The sequence below is a fragment of the Myotis nattereri genome (genome assembly GCF_964212035.1).
Source record: "Myotis nattereri genome assembly, chromosome: 10".
Taxonomy (NCBI): domain Eukaryota; kingdom Metazoa; phylum Chordata; class Mammalia; order Chiroptera; family Vespertilionidae; genus Myotis; species Myotis nattereri.
Genome location: NC_138085.1, coordinates 68,632,179 through 68,638,113, shown reverse-complemented (window position 1 = coordinate 68,638,113; position 5,935 = coordinate 68,632,179). Strand labels below are relative to the sequence as shown.

Sequence of the window (5,935 nt, the reverse complement as noted above, 5' to 3'; positions counted from 1 at the left end):
GCTGATTAAGAGAACAACACGGCCAGCACCATTATATAAGTAATGCTATTGGGTTTTCTGAAGTTTTATAATTGTTTCTAGAACAATACACCCTCCCCCGCACCCCCGCGCCTGCCCCCACTTTCCCCACAGCCACCCCGAAGCAACTCTGCATTCATATTATATTTTCAACCTAACCACCTAACCGTGTCCCAAAGCCTGAGAGTTTCCTTGCTGAGAAGCTATCTTGGAGGTTTGGTTACTAATTTTTTTTTTTTTTTTGATAGCCTGTAGGGCAAACTGCTTAATTACTAGCAAGCCATCAACTTCCTGGGAAGCCCATTTTTTCCCCAGAACTAACATCTCCTAGCTGCTATACCCAGCGTTTCTGCTACTCCCTGTCCAATTAGACGTTCATGTGAGAAGGCTTTCTGATTCAGTTTCAGCTCATTGAAACCACATTTTAGTGAGACCACATGCTGAGGGTCCCCCGTCAATATTTTATGAGCTAAGATGAGGTCTTTCCTGGAAAGTGTTTCTTCTTCCTCTTCCTCTGGACAATCCACTGAACCAACCAGACTTCCCTTGGGGGCTGTTACTGATGTAGCCAAGTGTGTAGTTTTGGAAGAGGCTCCATGGGCACTTGCCGGTGGTGTTGGGGCCACTGCAGGTCTGCTCTTTGCGCTGCTTCTCCATCAGCACTGGCCGAGGGGGTGGGGGGGGGGGGGGGGGGGAGGAAATGGGAAGCCACCGGAAGCTGTCGTTCTGGGACGGTTTTCCTTGTCTTCACTGTCTTTGGCTTTCTTAGTCTTCACCCATTTTTCATAACACCTTCTGGCTCGGATTTTTCCACTGGTGCCACACTGCTTTTCCTTCGTCCTCTTCACCTTCATTAAACCCCTTTTCTTCATCCTCTCCCGAGGCTTTTGCATCTGCAAAATCTGTTACTGCGCAGGATGGATGGCACACTGCTCAGGCTCTGATTTTGTCTGCCTTTTTCTTGCTCATAGTTAGTCTTTAATCCTTGGAATGTCCGAACATATTCCACCAATTCAAGTGATTTATAAGAGTTTTCAACTATACGTGCAGTAGAAGACTTAATATCTTCCATTCTTGCAAATGCAAAGAACTCAATTACAGCTGAATTTAACAGATTGTACCAAGTTCCTGTATCCAGAAGAGCATGAAGAGCATTTACAACTGGCTCAAAAAGATTTCTCTTGTTGATGTAACGACTGTAAAATTCATCTTGAAGGCCAATTATCTGCCTCATAAAATGAAGAGCACGCAAGGCCAGGAAAGTGTGCTTGGAATTCATCAAGACCAAGACTCTTCTTAGCAAATCCTTGTTCCTAATATAATTTTTATGTGATATGCATGATGTTCCACACAAAATGCTACAAGTAGCTCTGAAATTAAGGCAAGCAGCTATGCTGTTTGATAATTATCAGGACAAATGGTGCTGTTTTTTGTTAGATCCAACTATATTATTCTTTTCCCTTTTGTCTTCTGAAGTTTTGGTCAAACGTGGGGCTGTGAGGACTTGCATACAATGTTTGGAGAAGAAATGTAGAAATTTACCTTTTTTCAGTTTTATTAGTTGTAGCCAGCATGTTCTCTGGGTCAATTCGAGTACAAAGAAGTCCCATGAACTGAACAGCACCTCCTAGATCAGGATCACAGATCATTTGTTCAGTTACTACATTAATGAGAAGGGTATCATGGTCACTCTGTGGGCTTTTTGAATGACCAATTCTCAGGCCATGGATGGACTAAACTCTATTAGGTAAGAAAATTTATCTGTAGCAGTTGACCTGACCTGCAAATCATCCATGCCCATTACAATTTCAAGAGCAGGAAGAATCCTGAACTTTGCCAAAGTTTTGGGAGATGCATCCCTGTTTTGAGGTTGTAATGTCAACTCACACAGTTTACCATCATGTGTTAATTGTGCCAAAACCAGACAGAAGCTCCTCATCTTCCTGCAACATGCTATTTAAAATGTGTTGAATTAAATAAAAGATGTCAGAGCAGAAAGAAAATTCTCTTCAAAATGGATGGCATAGCCCTGGCAGGTTTGACTCAGTGGCTAGAGCAGGGGTGGGCAAACTTTTTGACTCGAGGGCCACAATGGGTTCTTAAACTGGACCAGAGGGCCGGAACAAAAGCATGGATGGAGTGTTTGTGTGAACTAATATAAATTCAAAGTAAACATCATTACATAAAAGGGTACGGTCTTTTTTTTTTTAGTTTTATTCATTTCAAATGGGCCGGATTCGGCCCGCAGGCCGTAGTTTGCCCACGGCTGGGCTAGAGTGTCGGCTTGCAGTCGGAAGGGTCCTAGGTTGGATTCCAGCCAAGGGCACATGCCTGGGTTGCAGGCTCCATCCCCAGTTGGGGGTGTGCAGGCGGCAGCCAATCAGTGATTCTCTCTCATCATTGATGTTTCAATCTCCCTCTCCCTTCCTCTCTGAAATCAATAAAAATATATTTAAAAAACAAACAAACAAAAAAACGGACGGCATAGGCAAAACGATGTCCTGAATGTGCTGTATCCTGTAAGTCTGATGTACTTTCTACCTTCATTCAGAGTCTGTCATTGGCATAACTTTCTTAAATTTTGCAGTTTTGGTCAGGAATTCTCTATGCCTTTTTGGCTGAGCCAAAGCAGGGTCATATTCAAGGCATCCAACGACATGGATGGTACATGCATCAGAAAACATTACCTCAAACAGAGTTGCCTTATTTAGGAATAAGATTCCTCTAACAATTTCATGCACATGGTGTAAGCCTTCGGTGTTTTCCAGGGTCTCACAAGCTTGGAAGAGCTGCAGTAGTTTTCTAATATAACCTTCATTTCCCAAGGCCAGAGCCAGCTTTTCCCTGCGGATAGGTGAGGAGAGAGCTGAGGCGACTGAGTCAGCAATCTCTTCAAGTTTATTGCATTTACATTTGGGCAGATCAGTCAGGGGACTGGTTTCAGGCATGTCTTCAAATCGTTCTTCTTCTGATTCGTCAGTGAGGCCCTGTGTGACTTCCACTGATAGAGCAGAACCTTGAATGTAACCAGTTTCCCCCCAGATCCCATCACCACCAGCTTTTTCCTGAAAATGTAGAGCCAGATCCCAGTGTTCAGCTTCTGACCAAAGGGTTCATGTCTCTTGTTGTTTCTGATATGCAGTGTTTGGATTTATGTTTGATTCCGAGAGTAGTGATCCCTGGGACGCGGCCCAACCAGCAGCGACATCCCCCTGAGCTCCTCCACGGAAGTGGCAGGGACGGCCGGTGCTTCGGTCGCCCTCTCGCCGGTCTGCTTTCGGGGCACAGACCTTCGCTCCCAACACCACCGCCACCAGTACACATGCGCCATCTTGATATAATTTCTGATAGGGTGGGCTTATGAATCATCTTGCTTTGTTTCATATTTGTCCCATGTGTTCTTGGTTCCTTCTTTCCTGTCCTCTCATAGATTATTATTTCATATTCCTTTTATCTCCTCTTTTGATTCTTAGCTGTGCCTCTTTGTTTTATTTCAATATGCAACCTTAATATATCATTGTCAACATTGAATAAATATTACAGCACTTTCTGGACAAAGCAAGAACCTTAAACACTGCAATTGCATTTTATCCCTCCATTCTTCAGTGGTATTTTTGTCATGAGTTTTACTTCTACATGTGTTATAATACTTGCTATTATTTTCATTTGAACATTCAGACATCTTTTTAAAATTAAAAATAATCTTTTATACTTACCCACATACTTGCTTTTTCCAGTGCTTTTCATTCCTTCCTGTAGATTCCATTTCCCACATGGGATACTGTCTCTTTAGCTTAAAAAACCTGTCGAGATTGTAGTGATGTAAACAGAATGGCTTACTTCTTGAGCTTTGGATTTGTTGGTATCACATTCTCTCAGATTTTGTTTGTTTGAGAATATCTTTTTTTTCTTTCTCTCCCTCATTTTGAAGTATATTTCCACTGGCTATAAGCTTCTAAGTTGACATTTATTATTTTTCTTTCATCATTTTAATGATGTTATTCTATTATCTTCTAGGTTTTCTTATTTCTGATTAGAAGTCAACTGCCATCTATGTCTCTCCTTCCTCTGCCCCCAAATATAAAGTGTCTCTTTCCCCCTCTGGTTTCTTTTATGAGCTTTCCTTCTGTCTTTGATTTTTCAGTGACCATGATGTGCCTGGGAGCGATCTTTGTATTCATACAAAGCTTGGGATTTGCTGAGTTTATTGAATCTGTGGTTTAATGTCTTTTGTTAAGTTAGGAAGTTTCTGACTATTAAGTCTTCCAATAATTATTTTGCGCAGTGTTTCATTCTTTCTTTGCCCAGTTTGTTTTCTTTCTTTCATTCCACATGTTAGATTATTTGATATTGACTCCTGAGTTCCTAATATTTTGTTTTTAATCATTTTTTCTCCTGTGTGCTTCTGTTTAGATCAGTTATATTGACTTGAATTCAAATTCTCCAGTGGTTTTTCTTTTTTTTTTTTTTTTCTGTGCCCAGTGTTCTCAGGAATTTAGTTCATTTGCCCTTCTTTGTGTCCATAGCTCTTCACTGTTCACTGGCTTTAATGAATTAAAGCTGGAAAAGGTAAGGAAAAGGATTCTCCCCCAGAGCTTCCAGAGGGAGTGTGGCCCTACAGACACCTTGATTTTGGCCTGGTGAACTAATTTTAGATCTGACCATCCAGCCAAGGGTGTGGTAATTTGTTACAGCATCCATCGGAAACTAATACAGCAAAAATGGAGTTTCTTTCTTTCCATCTGAATTGAAAGTCTGGGGTGTGGGTGCCTACGTGCAACCCTTACCAGTTTTCTGGCCACTATTCTAGAGGTAAGTACCGTGGAACAGGCAATGCAAACGAGAATGAGGAAGAGAGTAGCTTAGACTCCCAGGGCATGCCTGTGGAAGGCTGGGCCCCAGCTGATACACTACTTTAGAACAAAGGGGTGTTTCCTGAAATAACTGAAGGAGTGCTGCAAAGGACCGTATCTGTGCTCAGCTTGATTCCCACAGTTGACGTTGATTCCCTGTTAATAGCTTAACTGACAGACAGCAAGGGATGTGTAGGACTTTCATCCATAAATGGTCCTGAGCACACTCCACAGGAAGCCTGGTTTAGGGCCTTGGAGACTAGAGCAAAATTAAAAGTTGAAACCAAGCAAAGGAAAGCTCAGAGAGGAATTCGGGGAACAAATGTTCTTGAGCAAGATGTTCAAGCACTGAGTCAACTTTTGATCCCTGGGGCACAGTGAGAAGCCTGTGTCTGGGCTGTGACAAGGATTTTCGGCGGGAGGCGGTGAGCCTCCCCACTTCTCATTTCACGGAAACCCTGGGTTAGTCCCAGGGACTGTGGATGGGCTGTTGAGGCCCGGTGAGCGCCAAGCTGTGGAGAAGAGGAGGCTCACTCTTCTACCCCATCTTCCCAGGGCCTCAGGCTATTTTGAAACCAGCCGCTGCACTTCCCCAAAGGGTCTTCTTTGTTCCCTTGGCTCCCTTCTGGAACAGTATCCATGTATCTGTTTACCCAGGTGCATGTCGAGTGCAGCCTGGAAAAGTGTTGCTGGAAGTCACGCGGGTCATGGCTCAGGTGTGGGACTTGCTCTTGCTTCACCTCAGTCTTTGCTTCATCTTATAAAGTGTATTTTCCCAGCAAAGGGCGAGGTGGGGCAGGGCCAGAGGAGGGTGAGAAGGAAAGAAACCCCCACCCTGTCCCACTTGGAGAGTTTAAAGTGGTCACGTGCTCCAATCCCTCCTCCCCATTATTCATTCATTCATTCATTCATTCAACAAACGCTGATTGCGGACTTGCCTTGTGGCAGGAACTATGTTATGGGATACAAGTATGAATAGGGCAGGTCCTCCCACTGCCCCCATCGCGGGCCCCGGCAGCTTGGCAGCCCCTGTTCTCCGGACTCTGGGCCGGGCCGCCTCCACG

At 43.7% G+C, this 5,935-nt stretch overlaps 1 pseudogene across 1 annotated transcript; it reads right to left on the bottom strand.

Annotated features, from left to right (window-relative positions):
- Window positions 1-335: 335 nt before the first annotated feature.
- On the bottom strand, window positions 336-3,349 carry LOC308525915 (serine/threonine-protein phosphatase 4 regulatory subunit 3B-like; annotated as a pseudogene). The gene is made up of 3 exons: window positions 2,496-3,349; window positions 1,448-2,035; window positions 336-1,285 (listed from the first exon to the last, which is right to left on the bottom strand). The product of its transcript is annotated as a serine/threonine-protein phosphatase 4 regulatory subunit 3B-like (transcript).
- Between the last annotated feature and the right edge of the window lie 2,586 nt (window positions 3,350-5,935).